Source organism: Petromyzon marinus, chromosome 79 (assembly GCF_048934315.1).
Source record: "Petromyzon marinus isolate PM22_M1 ecotype Great Lakes invasive population chromosome 79, UKy_Petmar_22M1.pri1.0, whole genome shotgun sequence".
Lineage (NCBI taxonomy): Eukaryota > Metazoa > Chordata > Hyperoartia > Petromyzontiformes > Petromyzontidae > Petromyzon > Petromyzon marinus.
This window is the reverse complement of record NC_133745.1, coordinates 5,582,705-5,600,068: the sequence shown is the minus strand read 5'-3', so window position 1 is coordinate 5,600,068 and position 17,364 is coordinate 5,582,705.

The following is a 17,364-nucleotide window of genomic DNA, read 5'->3' as shown; positions in this document are numbered from 1 at the left end:
GCAAGCCCCACATCACCAACTCCATCAATCGCTGGAACGTTGCGGGCGCGTTAGTGAGTCCGAACGGAAGCACTCGAAACTCGAACAGTCCAATTGGGGTGGTGAATGCGGTTTTTGGCCGATCCTCCTCTGCCATCTCCACCTGCCAGTACCCGGACCCCAGATCGAGGGTGGAAAAATACTGTGCTATTGCGAGGCTGTCAGAGGTGTCGTCGATGCACGGTATGGGGAAGGCGTCGCCGAGGGTGACTGCGTTCAACTTTCGGTAATCAACACAGAATCGGGTCGACCCATCCTTTTTCGTCACTAGCACTACCGGGGAAGACCAGGGGCTCGCCGAGGGCTGGATTATGTTATCACGTAGCATATCCGCGACTGCCTCTTTGATCTGGGTCCGATCAGGCGCGCCCACTCGGTATGCGGGGAGTTTGATGGGTCGGGCTGCACCTGTGTTAATTTGGTGCTTAACAAGGTCTGTCCGGCCCATATCTGAATCGTGCTCACTAAACACGTTGGCGTGCTCCTGCAACAATCCGCACAGTTGATCGGCCTCCCCCTTAGGTAAATCTGCCCAAGGCACATGTAACGCATCATGCAAGGGAACGATCTCGGCTCGGGGGGTCGGGCCGACTCGCCAGGCCAGATCCTGGTTGTCCTCGGGGCAGCCAGGGTCTTCCGCCCAGAGTGCAAACACCGAGTCGTTAGAATGGCGCGCGTGCAGGGGGTGTATGGTGGCTACCGTGGTGCGTCGTCGTAGAATTTCCGGGGTACTGTGTGGGTTAAACACCCGCATAAACAGTCGGCCCTCATCTGCGTTTACCAGTGTGGCTGACCCCACAACTCCGTACCGGTCCGCCAGCTCCGGGTGAGGAGTTAGCATTACCTCGCCCGATGGTCGGTGTGTGGGGTCGGCGGAGGGTGTTGCTACGGGCACCAGCATCTCGGCAAGCGGGCCGATGGTGACGGCCGACACCAGGGTGGCGGCCATGGGTGTGAAGTGAGGGCGATTCCGTTCTTGTCCCAGGAGCGGGATCCTCTCCCCGCTGTCCTCCACGGTGGCGCATCGCTGGCCTGGCTAGTCGTTGAGCCCCAGTTTCTCCAGGAGGTCCGTACCCGCAATACACTCATGGCACAACACACTCGAGACATAGAATTCCTGTGTACACACCTGGTGTCCGAGACGGACCTCGAGGGAGATCATTCCCAGCAACCCCATCCCGGCTCTGCTCGCTGTGTGCCTGCAGGCGGCTCACGTCAACCCCGAGCACGCTGCAGTGTGTGGCGCTCACGAGTGAAGCCACTGCCCCCGTGTCGAGTAGGATCCAGGTGCGCTGCCCGTTCACCTGTCCTACCAGTGATGTGGCCCCCGTGATCGCCGCCACCAGCTCCCATAGCCAGTCACCTGTCCTCACCGCGTCCTTGGGTGTTGTGGTCGGAATCTGTGCGGGGGTCACTCGCTCACCATTATTACTATCGTTGTTTTGTTTTGGGACCTCGTCGATTGCACCCTTAGGTGGTCCACTCTCTAGGGGGCGTTGGCGTTTAACCCTGGCGCCTGTCTAGTGCGGGCGATTTGAGGACAGTCTCTCACGAGGTGCCCGCGGCGGTCGCACAGGTAACACACTCGGGGAAGGGCGGTGGCCCCGTAGGAGCTTCCCCGCACGCTCCCTCTTTCCCCTCCCGTACGCCGCTGCCCAGACTCTGCCTTTAGTCGGGCCACCCTCCCGGCTAGCCCCCCTACCGTGGAGCGCATTTCCCCCATTTCCGACTGAATGGTCTCCACTGTGGACTGTAGTTTGGTGATATGGCCACCAACTTGGGTCACCTGGCCGACTATATCACCCATGCCGGTCTGTAGCCCTGCTACCCATCCCGGGGTTGTCTCGCGGGCTACCGGGGGCTCCCTTTCCCGACCCCTTACCGTCGTGGCGAGCTCCTGTTCCTCCTCTTCCTACTCTAACGACAGGCTTGCGATGGTGCGCTCTCTTCCCAGCCCCCGGAGCTGCGCGCGTTCGCTGGAAATTCCTTCACATTTACGCGCGCGCTCGACAAGGGCGTTAAAGGGGAGACGTGTATAGCTCATGTCTGGCTGCCACCACGACGTGCGAGTCAAGTATCGCTGGATCTTCTCAGCGGCAAGCTCCTCAATCATCTCTGTCGTGTATCCCAGGTGTGCGATCTTTGTTAGCTCGCGCACATCCTCGGCATAATCACGCAGGTCCTCGCCGGGTTGGCGGTAGCGTGCCTCTAAGGCTGCTTTTGCCTACTCCTCATCACGCGTACCGAAACGCAGATCAAGTCGGCGCATCAGTTCCTCTAGCTGTGTCTGCGCGCTTGTAGGTAGGGCTTCCACAAAATTGGCTGCCCGCCCATCCAGGTTCATAATAAGTTGGCGTAACGCCTGCGCGTCCGTCCACCCATTAATCTCTTTAGCCCCTATGACGTTGCGGGCGAATGCCTTCCACCAAGGAGCCCCCCGGCTGGTAAATATATTCTATATTTTTGCGTGGGGTAACGCGGGGGTTCGTACCACTTCTGACGCCAAACTGTGGGGGCTGCCGTCCCCCGCCATCACTGAATTGTCGGGGCCGTTGCCCCCTGACTCCCCCATTACATTTGTACTACTACCACCTGGCAGTTCTGTAGGGTTCGGGTTAGCGACCTCCAACTCCTCGCCCCCCGGGGCCCCTGACTTTGTTACCGACCGCGTTGGCATGGCTCAATTAGTGGGCTTGTACGCTTTACTCTTGCGGCGCGCTACGCGGGTTCAGTGGCGGCGTGCTGCGGTGAGCGCGCTCGCGAAGCAAGACTCTGTCCCGTACGTAAAAAAATGGGTACGGCGCACTGATGCGTGACTCACGTACGTAAACAAATGGGTACGGTGCGCCGACGCGTGATTTCAGTACGTAAACAAATGGGTACGGTATGCTGACACATGACTCCCTCACACACACGCTCTACGCGCCTAGGCAATAACAAACCCAACACCGCTACCTGCCCAGCCCCATACACCAATCACACGCGAGGGAGTTGGGTTCGGGGGTGAGAGGGCAGGGGTGTCTGCCGTGCGCGCGCCGCTTATTGGAGGGAGTCACTCCGCTCTGATTTAAAAGGGCCGTTTAAACAGCCGCGCGTGTACGCGCACACCAGGCGCTTAGCTCTCTGCTTCGCTAGAAACAACCGCGCATGCACGCGACCGCAAGACACTCCCGTAAATAGTCGCCCAGGTATGCGAACGCTAAGCACTCCCGTAAACAGTCGCACAGGTACGCAAGCGCTAAGCACTCCCGTAAACAATCGCCCAGGTACGTGAACGCTAAGCGCTCCCGTAAACAGCCGCACGGGCACGCGAATGCTAAGCACTCCCGTAAACAGTCGCCCAGGTACGCGAACGATAAGCACTCCCGTAAACAGTCGCCCAGGCACGCGAACGCTAAGCACTCCCGTAAACAGTCGCCCAGGTACGCGAACGCTAAGCACTCCGGTAAACAGTCGCCCAGGTACGCAAACGCTAAGCACTCCCGTAAACAGTCGCCCAGGTACGCAAACGCTAAGCACTCCGGTAAACAGCCGCACGGGCACGCGAACGCTAAGCACTCCCGTAAACAGTCGCCCAGGTACGCAAACGCTAAGCACTCTGGTAAACAGCCGCACGGGCACGCGAATGCTAAGCACTCCGCCTTCCTCTTCACACTCACAAAGACCACACGACACAGTTTATCCCCCTACTAGCTATTTTATTCACCGCGAGTAACCCGCTAAACTACTCGTGATTGTGTGGGTCAGCAGACTTTAGCTTATCCCTCGGGGATCCTGGGCTGAACTTATCCTGCCTGCCTCTCCGCTTTCTTCCCTCTGATCAATTAGCCCGCACTCACCTTAGTCCCAATCTGATGCTGCAGAAGCTGTGGAACGGTGATGTTCCCGCACCCCGTGCCCCCCTGTCCAATCAGAGGTCTGGATTTTCCCGCCCTCGGATCACCGCTCTGGTGACGTCACCGCAGTGGTTTATTGGACGTCCGCTTTCCGTTCTTCCCGCTATCCGCCCACTGACTCGTGTTTGTGTGTGTGTGGTTCCACTCGCGGTGGCTAAACAGCCCCTGCCATGACCATGCCATTACAATCCCAGGTCACAGCACCGCGGTGCTCTTCAGCCTCGGGGGTAGGTCGCCCAATTTCCCGGCTGCAGGAAACCATGAAGCTTGATCTCATTAGGGGCTTCTGGATAAAAACCTGTTGGCCAGGTGACCTTCCCTCCCGGCTCTACGTGGGGTGTGTGTGCATTCGTGTGATGGGCGCGCCACGTCGGCGCCGTCACTCCCCGGTGGCTGCGTCACGGCGGTGGGCACGGCCCCGATGGAGCGGCTCCGCTGCCGCGGCACCACAACCTCTGGGTCACTGAGCCGCTTCCAAACACCCCCCATGTCAAATACATAAGCAGGAACCTGTATCGTGAGCAGCAGCATTATTTGAATACTCTGCCAAAACAATTTGAATTGTGGAGTGGTGGCACAATTCCGCAATAGCTTTATCATATCTCTGGTGATAGGAAGAATTTCTACAAGACCGAGTTCTAGAGAACCCCTTTACGCGATATTTTGGTCTACTCTTCCACACTGGGCGGATGTTTCAGTAGAGGAAGGAGTACCCACAATTTAACGCACCGCATCCACGGCCCCTCTCCTAAGTGGGCGTCCCCAGCCCGAATGCTCGCAGGAAGCCCTCCCAGCCTCCCTGCTCGACGAACCAGGCCCCGCACACGTTCACCAACAAGGCGGCCACCACGTCCTTCACGGCCGACTTCTCCGCGTCGCTCAGACGTACGCAGTCCACCAGCCTCTTCGCGAGGGAGGAGCGAGCAGAGCACCACCAGGACCACCACGCGGCCCCAGCTCGCAGAGCCATCGCGGATGACTTCCCAGGCCACGTCCATGAGCAGCCGGCGGTGCCCTCGGTGCTCCACCCACTCCGTGTGAAGAACAGGTCCCCCAGGCAGTTGACCACCTCCTGCACCAGCTGTGCTGGCTAAACCTTCTGCAGCTGCTGGACCTGCAGCTGCTCCTGCACCTGCAGCTACTCCGTCTGTGTCACCAGGTGAGCCATGTAGCCGACGATCAGATCCGCTGTCAAGACGGTCAGCAGCTGCAGCACCTCCTTTTCCTCCCCCTCATCTTCTTCCTCCTCCTGCCCGTGTCTCATTCCTCCTCCCCGTGTCCCACTCCCTCCCCCTGTCTCCCTCCACCTCCCTGTGTCTCCCTCCTACTGTAATGTTTTGCTTTTGCAAAACACGTACTAATTTGTCAGTTACTCCCGAGATATATGGTATTTTAATTGTTTTAACAATCTTATCGATTTCAGCATTGTTGCTTTGCCATCGTGATTTGGCATTCAATGCTCTGTTAATTTGAGCATTATTGTAGCCATTCTGTCGTAGTGCTTCTTTAACGTGTTTAATCTCTCTCACGAGACTTTCACCATCTGACACTGCTTTAGCCTGATATATCAGCGTCTTGATAAGAGAGGATGTCTGAGCTGGGTGATGATGTGATTCTGCATTCAAATAGCATCAGTGTGTGCGTTCGCTTTCTGTAAACGCTGTGTGCTATTTTACCATTTAGGCCATGTCCAAGCAAAATATCTAGGAACGGGAATGTGTTATTCACCTCCATTTCCATGGTGAACTGGATGGCCGGGTTTTGTGCATTGAGATGATTTAGAAAATCATTAAGTGTATCTTTACCATGTGGCCAGGCAACCAAAGTGTCATCCACATATCTAAACCAAAAACATGGTTTCAATGTGCTCGAGACAAGTGCTCTTGTTTCAGAGTTTTCCATGTGCATATTTGCTATAGCCGGAGATAAAGGAGAGCCCATTGCTGCTCCTTCCTTTTGTTTAAATAAATCACCTCCAAAAGAAGTAAGTGTTATTTAAACAATGATGAGCCAGTTTCAGAATATATTTTGGTAAACCTGTATTCTTTACTAGTGTATCAAGTAATTTAAGTGACTCGTTCACTGGAATCTTAGTGAATAGAGAAATCACATCAAAACTCACCAGAATATCATTAGGGTAAAGTTTAATATCTTTATTCACATTCACAAGATGTTCTGAATTTCTTATGTATGAAGATGTCCCCCGATGTAGGGATGTAATTGTTTAGTTATATATTTTGCTAATTTATATGTGGCAGAGCGAATTGTACTGACTATGGGTCGTAATGGGATGCCGATTTCATGAATCTTTGGTAGCCCATACAGTCTAGATGGTTTTGAGGCCCTTGGAATTATTCGGTATTGCTCATTCTTAGGGATTAATGAATTTGCAATTATTGCAGTAGTCTGACGTTCTAAAGTATTAATAGGATCTCGTTTAATTTTAATGTGGGTACTTTTCTCTAGTAAACCTTTAATTTTATTATCATAATTGGCTCGTGGCATCACCACAGTAGTGCGGCCTTCATCAGCTGCCAGGATTTTAAAATCTTTATTTAAATGAATCTCTCTTAAGGCTTTTGCTTCGTTCGAGGTAATATTTATTTTTGGTACTTTGCTATTTTCAATTATTTTGGCAACCTCGTGTCTAGTCATCTCTGCCTCATTATGTGGAAGGAGTCTAACTGCTGATTCTACCTCAGCAATTATCTCATCCACTGGAATTGTGCGTGGGGTAACGGCAAAGTTAAGGCCTTTAGAAAGGACAGAGATCATGTCACTGGTTAAAACAGTGTTAGTCAAGTTCATTACGGGTTTGTTTTTAAATTGTTCGTTTTTAGTGGGTATTTGTTTATTATGAAGTCTAGATAATGTATTCATTTGGCTAGTTTTGGTTAGATTAAACACATTATCAGCCGATTGTTGTGTTATGGTCTCGATTATATTCCAATAATGCATTGATCTACTTGCTGATATCTAAGTGCAACTGCCTTAGAGATTCTGAAATGTAAGATAATTCACTCCTGTTGTGCTGTATTCTCTCTATTAATAATCATTTGCTAGCTTTGTGTAGTATTTGGTTAGCTTTAGCAGACTTTGTGATGTGTTATTTTAACTGCGTTTGGTATTAACTTCGAATCTCTGCACCTTTTGAGGAACGTCAGTGAAGATATCAATTCCATCCGCTTGATGCGGAGCTTCTCCAACTTTCTGGTTTTAAGAAAAGTATCCTCCCCATAGAGGTTAGTCAGTTTAACACGTAGGCTTTCGCGACCAATATTATTCATAATAAACGTGTTTGGGTTAGATCGCGTTATTAATAAATGTGTCGTAACCCTCCACCACCCGACACGGCCAATCAGTAAAAAAGTGTCATGTTGACAAAAGACAAAATAGTTCACTACTTTAGCCCACTGGTGTGTTGAAGAGTGAATCCACAACATTTACAATTTTTTAGTATGACGTTTCGCTGGTAATTACATCCAGCATCATCGGGCAATTCGCCAGAATGGTGAAGCCCTCACTCACTCGCGGTCTTAAATAGAGCAGCAGGGTGACATCATTTAACTCATTCAGGTGCAGTGATTTGAGGCGGAGTGGGGGGTATTTTAATTATATAATAGATTAGTAATCAGTCAAATGTTATGATCAGTAATAAGTTGTAGATTAGTAATTAGGTGTAATGTGTATTATTGTAATTATATACTACGTTAGTAATCAGTTAATTAGTATGTTTCCCCACAACGAGGGTATACAGCTGCTCTGACATGGGACGACCCTGTCGTACACCTCTTCTGAAGCTGACAGGGGCAGTGAGCGTACCGTTGACTTTGATTAGACACTGGACTTCAGTGTAGAGCAGGCGGTTCAGTCCCAGGAAGCTGGTCCCAAAACCAAACGCCCTCGGTGGTCCCATTAGGTACCCGTGGTCAAACGCCTTCTCTTGGTCGAGGGAGAGAAGCGCGAGTGGGAGCCCCCTTTCTCTCGAAGAGGGTGCTGAGGTCTCTGACGAGGAAGACGCCATCATGAATTGTTCTCACTGGGACCGTGTGGGCCTGGTCACTGCCCACCACCTGAGCCAATACAGTCTTCATCTTGGAGAATAGCGCTTTGGCCAGAATTCTTCTCTCCTTATAAACGTCTATGCCTGCCCAAGATGAAATCTGGAGAGACCTACCGCGCAGTCAGGGCCGCAGTCGCGACAGCAGCTCCCTGCGTCCCGGGAGCCGGTGCGGGTTGCCGGACCGCGTCACCGGCGCCGTTCGGAGCGCCGCGGGCGCTGTGTCGGGCGGAGTGGCGCAGCGCGTGCCCGTGGTGCCGTCGCCGGGCATTGCGCGCAAGCAGCATCACGTGTCGTGCAGTCAGGGCGGCATGGGTCGGTGGGTGGGTGTGTGGGTCGGTTTGGGTGGGTGGGTCGGTTTGGGTGGGTGGGTCGGTTTGGGTCAGTGGGTGGATGGGTGGGTCGGTGTGGGTGGGTGGGTCGGTTTGGGTCGGTGGGTGGGTTGGTCGGTCGGTGTGTGGGTCGGTGGGTGGGTGGGTCGGTCGATGGGTGGGTGGCCACTCACATTGATTGACAAACATAGAAGCTGCAACCAATATCGGTGACTCTCATGTGGCCGGCCTGAGAGAGCATCACGTTGTCCTGGACGCACACGGGGAGGCAAGGGGAGGTCACGCTCAGAGGCTGCCCTGTGAGCGGTCAGCCAGCAGTGGATCGACCCACGAACAACGACAATTACAAAGGTCCCCTCGTGTAGCCGCTAGCAGGCTGTAGGGCCAAGTGCTGTTAGAAGTAGCTAGTAGCAGCACTGCCTATGCAAGCTGACAATGTGGCACACACAGAGGGAGTGGGTGGCCAGTACCACGGCCGGCCGCCTTTGTCTCCCCCATTGGGCGATGTTTACTACACACCACCGCTACAACAGGAGCGAGCGCGAGTGCGTCGTGGGGAGCGTGCGCGCCCCCAGAGTGCCCTCCGCTATCACCGGCTTTGATGACCGCGTGGACGATGCCGCGGGACTTGGTCTGGGCCAGGAAGCGGACGATTCCACTGGTGTATGACCTCAACGCGGCGTCGTTGATGCGCCAGATCACCGCTCGCTTGCTCAAGTCGTAGAGGCAATCCCGGCGGCGGCAGCAGCAGCAACGACGACGATAGCGATGATGACGGTAATGAAGATGATGATGACGATGATGATAATGACGATAATGATGACAATGACGATGGTGATAATCACGATGACGATGGTGATGATGACGATAGTGATAATGACGATAATGATGACGATAATAACAATGGTGATGATGCGTACTTCAACAGCTGCAGCACGAGGCAGTTGTGTCCGCGGAAGTGGAACGAGTGCAGGACGCGGATGACGCCGTGCAGCTCAGCACTGCCCTCCCCTGCAGCTCCGTGATCACCTTCAGCTCCATCCTCTGCATCTCCATCTTGGTAGGGCTGCGTGCACACAGCAAGTCTGTGGGTCTCTGGGTCTCTGTGGGTCTCTTTGGGTTTCTACGTGTGTCTATGGATCTCTATGGGTGTTTGGGGGTCATAGTAGTTTTACGGAGGTTATTATTATTTTTTACTATTTTACTCATTATTTTGTAACCATGTATTTACTTCCATTATCTATTATTTTCTTCATTTATAATTATTACGACTGCGGCCGCTTTGTTAAGACCACCACCACCCACACCATTTCCAACCACACCAAAACACCACCACCCACCCACACCACCATCCCCATCACCCCCGCAACAACCCACTTGATGGGCAGTGCCAGCATCTTCACAGCCACCAGGAATCCCATCTTGTGGTCCACACACCGCAGCACTACTCCCTGCCCTTCCTCGCCAAATTATTCTCTCGCACCTCGAAGTGGTATTGGAGCTGCTCCTGGGGAATATAAAATGGAGCAGATGAGGCAGCAGCGCCGCCACAAGCCAGTCAGTCACAATCACGATGTGAATGTTTAATGCTTAGTGGTAGGAGCAGCAGTGGTAGTAGTGGTTAGTAGTAGCAGTAGTGTGTGTGTGTCTGTATGTATGTGCGAGTCTCACAGGGATATAGTTGTGGGTCTCTGTGGGTGTCTCTGTGTCTGTGCGTCTCACTGGGATGTAGCTGTGGGTCTCTATTGGTGCCTCTTTGAGTCTCAATGGGTATCTGTAGATCTCTATGGGTGTCTGTGAGTCTCACAGGGATGTAGTTGTGGGTCGTTATGGGTGTATCTATGGGTGTCTCAATGGGTGTCTCAATGAGTGTGTCTATGAGTGTCTGTCTTTGTGAGCCTCACAGGAATATATTTGTGTTCTTGGTTGTCGTAGCCATCGTTGTTGATGCAACCGCGGGATTTGCCCTCGTCCATAGAGACAAAACAAACTTGACAGACGTCGGCCAGCTCCTCCTGTCGCTCGGTCAGGCGAGGCAGGAAGAGTGCCAGGATCACTGCACACCTGACAACAACTATGGGTTTTTTTTCTTTACCGACAGAACCAGAGTGTTTCTTACACACCAATAAGCCCAGTAAATTGGCACAGTAGGGGGCACAGGTGGTGCATCAGCCACTCGTCTCAGTCGGTCGACCCGTGGCACCTGTTGGGTCTGCCCCGTGACCTCCTGCCAGCGGGAGTTCGACACTTCACTTGGCTTAAAAGTGCACATAGCCTGGCACAAGCGTCGTTATGATGTCACCGCCACTTAGTGGCGAATGGCGGTTGTTGTGTGTGTGTGTATATTCAATCAGGCCAAGAATGTGTGCACCACAGAGTGAATCTCACTGCGGTACAGTGGACAGGCCATGCCGCGCCGCTGCAACTCGAAGATGCAGCGGCGGCACGTGGCAAGGTGGCCGCCGTCGCCGTGAACCAACGTGCAGCTACGCGGCTCACACTGGCACACCACGCACCCACCCACAACACCACCACTACCCACACCACAACCACCACCCACAACACCACCACCACCCACAACACCACGCACCCACCCACAAGACCACCACCATCAGCCACACCAACACCACCCACACCACCAACACCACCAACCACACTTCCAGCACCACCACCCATGCCACCACCACCTATACCAACACCCGCACCAAAACCACCCACACCACCAGCACCACCCACAACAACACCACCACCCACAACACCACCACCACCCACACCACCACCCACACCAACGCCACCCGCACCACCAACACCACCAACCACACTACCAGCAGCACTACCCAGGCCACAACCACCCATGCCACCACTACCTACATCACCACCACCCACACCACCACCACCAACCACACCACCACCACCACCCACACCACGCACCCACCCACAACACCACCACCCACACCATCACCACCACCCACACCACCACCGCTACCGGCTGGAGTGTAAGAAGGAGAGGCAGTGGTGGAGGTGGTGTTGACGCTGGCACCTGCTCGCCTGTTGTCGGCTGTCACTACGGAGAATATCTTCATGAGCAGCGCTAATACTGAGTGTCTGAGATCTCTGAGTGAGAATCCCTCCACACCAAACACCTCCCCCAGGGGGTCCCCCGCCACACCTCACCAGGTACTGCCTCTCTTCATCGTAAAGTCGCCTCCGCTTGATGTACTGTTCCACGTAGTGGAACACCTGCTCCACAGTGAATGTGTCGCCCTCGGCACCGACCGACTGCAGCAGTGGAAGCATCCGAGGCACCGGCTTCAGGAGTGTTCCTCCGAGCTTGTCAGAGACATGGACAATTCCATGCACTGTATGTGTTCTGTATTTGTACGTGGATAGTAACGACAGTGGATGTACATTCACTCCGAGTCTTTACTGGGTCGTTAAACAGCATGGGGTACACAATGACGTGAAACTTCACATCTACCCTACCTCCGTGCTCCATGCCGAAAAGCCACTGCAGTGGTAATAAAACTGCAACGTATTTTATTCATCAACCTGCATTTTCTTATTTTTCCCAAATTTTAACCCGGGTTGGGCTGTCGCCATCCTGCCCTGGAACCAATTATTCATTCGTGTCTCTAGCAGACCATTGCAAGCCTTGTGTTAGAGAATGGCTCACTGAAGCTGATATCACAGAGCTACTTCTGAGTACCCTTCAAGTGCCCTCTGGTCCACAGTAAAGAGCAGCACCCTCCCACCTGTCCTTTAAGTAGGAGTAACGTTGGTCATAACAATGTTCTTTTCGTTGAAATTTATCCAAATTAAGTGCAGAACCACATTGCAGCAATGTGATGGTTTATTTTGTGCTGTCAATGACGACAAGGCTGAGATCATTTACTCGCTAGACTTGAGAACCCGTTTTAATCACTTGCGGGTGCCTGTATTCAAACCCAAGTACTCCGTGGTGCCAGTTCCGTGCTATGACCTCTTGGCCACTGGGCCGCCTCTAAACACCCCCCATGTCAAATACATAAGCAGCAACCTGTACCGTGAGCAGCAGCATTCTTTGAATACTCTGCCAAAATAATTTTTATCGTGGAGTGCTGACACAATTCCTCTCCTCAGTGGGCGTCCCCAGCCCAAATGCTCGCAGGAAGCGTCCCCAGCCTCCCTGCTCGACGAGCCAGTTCCCGCACGCGTTCACCAGCAGGGCGGCCACCGCGTCCGTCACGGCCGACGTCTCCTCCGCGTTGCTCAGACGTACGCATTCCACCAGCCTCTTCGCGAGGGAGGAGCGAGCAGACCACCACCAGGACCACCACGCGGCCCCAGCTCGCGGAGCCATCGCGGAGGACCTCCCAGGCCACGTCCACGAGCAGCCGGCGGGGCCCTCGGTGCTCCACCCGCTCCTCCGTGTAGCTCACCAAGTCCAGAACGGAGTCTCTGAACCGCGCGAGGGACAGGTCTCCCAGGCAGTTGACCACCTCCTGCACCAGCTGCGTTGGCTGAACCTCCTGCAGCTGCTGAACCTTCTGCACCTTCTGCAGCTGCTCCTGCACCTGCAGCCACTCCGTCTGTGTCGCTAGGTGAGCCATGAAGCCGGCGACCAGATTCGCTGGCAAGACGGTCAGCAGCTGCAGCGCCTCCTTCTCTTCCTCCCCCTCGTCTTCCTCCTCCACCTCATCATCTTCCTCCTCCCCCTCCTTAGACTCCTTCTCCTCTGTCTCCCTCTAACTCCCTGTGTGACCCTCCTCCCCCGGTCTCCTTCCTCGTCCCCGTGCGTCCCTCCTCCTTCCCCCGTCTCCCTCTTCCCTGTGTCTCCCTCTTTTTTCTTTTTGCTGATGAAGTTTTTTTTTTATTTCCACAAGGTGTAAACGCCGTATCCCTTATTTTGTAATTGTAATTCTGGGCCAAAGAGGTCCCACAAACGTAAACGTTTTGTATTTAAAATATAACACAACAACAATGAATGGCTTAGTGGGTAAAGTAAGACGCACGCCAAAACGGGTGAGTTAAATAAATCCAATCTCTCCTACCGGATTATAGGACGCAAACCAAACTTTGTTGTAACAAGAACATAAAAAAACTGATTCTCTTAATCAGGTGAATACGGTAAAGGGGCTGAGTCTGTGGTTGCCGGTGTGGTGAGTCTGTGGGTCTCTGTGTGGTGACGATGTCTATGGGTCTCTGTGGTGATGGCAATGTCGGGTGGTGGCGGGTTTAACCACACAACATTTATATATTCACGCGATCTAACCCAAACAAAACCTGTACTACGGAGTCAACAACAACGACGTGAGGGCTCTCCGACGCGCGTCTCGGTTGGGGTGAGGGTGCTTTCTGTTGTATATGTAGGTTATGAAAATTTGATGTAAATAATAAAAATTAAATGAAATTTGCATAATAATCCGACATTATGCTAATTGATGTAAGTGCATAGACTATGCTAATTCGAGAGATAATCGTATTAATTTATGCTAGTGTATGTGTGATTATGCTACTGCGAGCCGTTATGATAATTAGGCCCCGCCTCGTTGACGAGGGTCGTTTATCAATCGGGATAATGCAATTAATCGTATGCAGTTATGCAGGTACTGTGAGCATGTCACATTAAACTCGGCTGTGTTGTTTAACTTCGTATTATCGATGGGTATAATACAATTATTCTCGCTTTACCATTTACTGAGTATGTGTTAGTGTGTTCAGCCAGGTCTCCAAGTTCAGATCTCAGCACAGAATACAGTTCTTATGCATAAATTTCAGGAAAGAACACACAACACTTCCGTGTTAATCAATTTTAATGACGATAGTGATAATGACGATAATGATGACGATGGTGATAATGATGACGATGGTGATAATGATGACGATAATAACAATGGTGATGATGCGTACTTCAACAGCTCCAGCACGAGACAGTTGTGTCCGCGGAAGTGGAACGAGTGCAGGACGCGGATGACGCCGTGCAGCTCAGCACTGCCCTCCCCCTGCAGCTCCGTGATCACCTTCAGCTCCATCCTCTGCATCTCCATCTTGGTAGGGCTGCGTGCACACAGCAATTCTTTGGGTCAGTTTAACACGTAGACTTTCGCGACCAATATCATTCATAATAAAGGTTTTTGGGTTAGATCGCGTTTATTTATAAATGTGTCGCAACCCTCCACCACCCGACACGGCCAATCAGCAAAAAAGTGTCACGTTGACAAAAGACAAACAATTCACTACTTCAGCCCACCGGTGTGTTGAAGAGTCAATCCACATTTACAGTTTGAGTACGACGTTTCGCTGGTAAATACATCCAGCATCATCAAGCAATTGATGATGCTGGATGTATTTACCATCATCAAGCAATTGATGATGCTGGATGTATTTACCAGCGAAACGTCGTACTCAAACTGTAAATGTGGATTGACTCTTCAACACACCGGTGGGCTGAAGTAGTGAATTGTTTGTCTTTTGTCAACGTGACACTTTTTTGCTGATTGGCCGTGTCGGGTGGTGGAGGGTTGCGACACATTTATAAATAAACGCGATCTAACCCAAACACCTTTATTATGAATTATTTGGGTCTCTGTGGGTCTCTATGAGTGTCTAAGGGTGTCTATGGATCTCTATGGTTGTCTCTAGTTTATAGTAGTCTTAAGAGGGTTATTATTTTAGTGAGATAGTTTCAGTTTATATTTAGAGAGTTTTACGGAGGTTATTATCATTGCTGTTTACTATTATACTCATTATTTTGTAACCATGTTGTATTTACTACCATTTATGATCTATTATTATTTTATTCATGTATAATTATTACGACTGCTCCCACTGTGTTAAGACCACCACCACCCACACCATTTCCAACCACGCCACATCACCACTACCCACCCACCCCCCCACCAACCCCATCACCCCTGCCCCAACCCACTTTCCGTGCAGTACCAGCATCTTGACAGCCACCAGGAATCCCATCTTGTGGTCCACGCACTGCAGCACCACACCCTGTCCTCTCTAGCCAATCTTCTCTTGCACCTCGAAGCCCTATTGGTGCTGATCCTGGGGTATCTAAAAAGCAGCCGAAGCAGCAGCAGCGCCGCCACAGCCAGTCAGAGTCACAATCACGATGGGAATATTTAACGCTTAGTGGTAGGAGCAGCAGTGGTCGTAGTGGTTAGTAGTTAGTAGTAGCAGTAGTGCCTGTGTGTCTGTGTGCCTTTGTGTGTGTGTGCCTGTGTTTGTGTGTCTGTCTGTGCGAGTCTCACAGGGACATAGTTGTGGGTCTCTGTGGGTATCTCTGTGTCTGTGCATCTCACTGATATATAGCTGTGGGTCTCGATTGGTGCCTCTGTGAGTCTCTATGAGTGTCTCTGTGGATCTCTATGGGTGTCTGAATGGGCTCTGTGGGTGTCTCTGTGAGCCTCACAGGGATGTAGTTGTGGGTCGTTATGGGTGTTATCTATGGGTCTCTATAGGTGTCTCAATGGGTGTATCTATGGATGTCTGGGTCTCTGTGAGCCTCACAGGGATGTATTTGTTTTCTTGGTCGTCGTAGCCATCGTTGCAGATGCCACCGCGGGATTTGCCCTCGTCCATAGAGAAAAACCAAACTTGACAGACGTCGGCCAGCTCCTCCTCCTGGCGCTCGGTCAGGCGAGGCTCGAAGAGAGCCAGGATCGCTGCAGACGTGACAACAACAACTTAAATCATTAACTATGTTTTTTTTCTTTACCGAAACAACCAAAGAGTGTTTTTACACACACCAAAAAGCCCAGCAAGTTGGCGGTTGTTGTGTGTCTGTGTGTGTGTCTGTGTGTGTGTTCTGTAGCGGTTAGCGCGCTGCGCTATGAACCTGGCGACCCGGGTTTGATTCCCGCTCACGGCCAACACCAGTGACGATTTTCTGAACCGGTCCCGGGCTTCCCCTAGGTCGACTCAGCCTCAAATGAGTACCTGGTGCGGTGTGTAAACATTGCCACTGGGGAGACAAAGGCGGTCGGGCGTGGTGCTGGCCACCCACCCCCTCGTGTACCGTTCCGGCCTTCATAGGTGCTCGCTAACAGCACTTGCCCCTACAGTCTGTTAAGGCTATATGGGGGATCTTTATCTTTGTGTTCTGTCAGACCAGGAATGTGTGCACCACAGAGTGAATCTCCCTGCGGCACAGGGGACAGGCCATGCCGCGCCGCTGCAACTCGAAGACGCAGTGGCGGCATGTGGCAAGGTTTTCGCTGTCGCCGTGAACCAACGTGCAGCTACGTGGCTCACACCGGCACACCACGCACCCACCCACAACACCACCACCACCCACAACACCACCCACAACACCACCAGCACCACCACCCATGCCACCACTACCTACACCACCACCAACCACACCACCCACACCATCACCATCCACCACCGCTACCGGCTGGAGTGTAAGAAGGAGAGGCAGTGGTGGAGGTGGTGTTGACGCTGGCACCGGCTCGCCTGTTGTCGGCCGTCACTACGGAGAATAACTTAATGAGCAGCGCTGCCACCGAGTGTCTGAGATCTCTGAGTGAGAATCCCTCCAGACAAAACACCTCCTCCAGGGGGTCCCTGCCACACCTCACCAGGTACTGCCTCTCTTCATCGTAAAGTCGCCTCCGCTTGATGTACTGTTCCACGTAGTGGAACACCTGTACCACCGTGAATGTGTCGCCCTAGGCACCGACCGAATGCAGCAGAGGAATCATCCGAGGCACCGGCTTCAGGAGAATGTTCCTGCGAGCTTGTCAGAGACATGGACAATTCCATGCACTGTATGTGTTCTGTATTTGTACGTGGATAGTAACGAGAGTGGATGTGCATTCACTCCGAGTCTTTACTGTGTCGTTAAACAGCATGGGGTACACAATGACGTGAAACTTTACATCTACCCTACCTCTGTGCTCCATGCCGAAAAGCCACTGCAGTGGTAATAAAACTGCAACGCATTTTATTCATCAACCTGCATTTTCTTATTTTTCCCAAATTTTAACCTGGGTTGGGCTGTCGCCATCCTGCCCTGGAACCAATTATTAATTCGTGTCTCTAG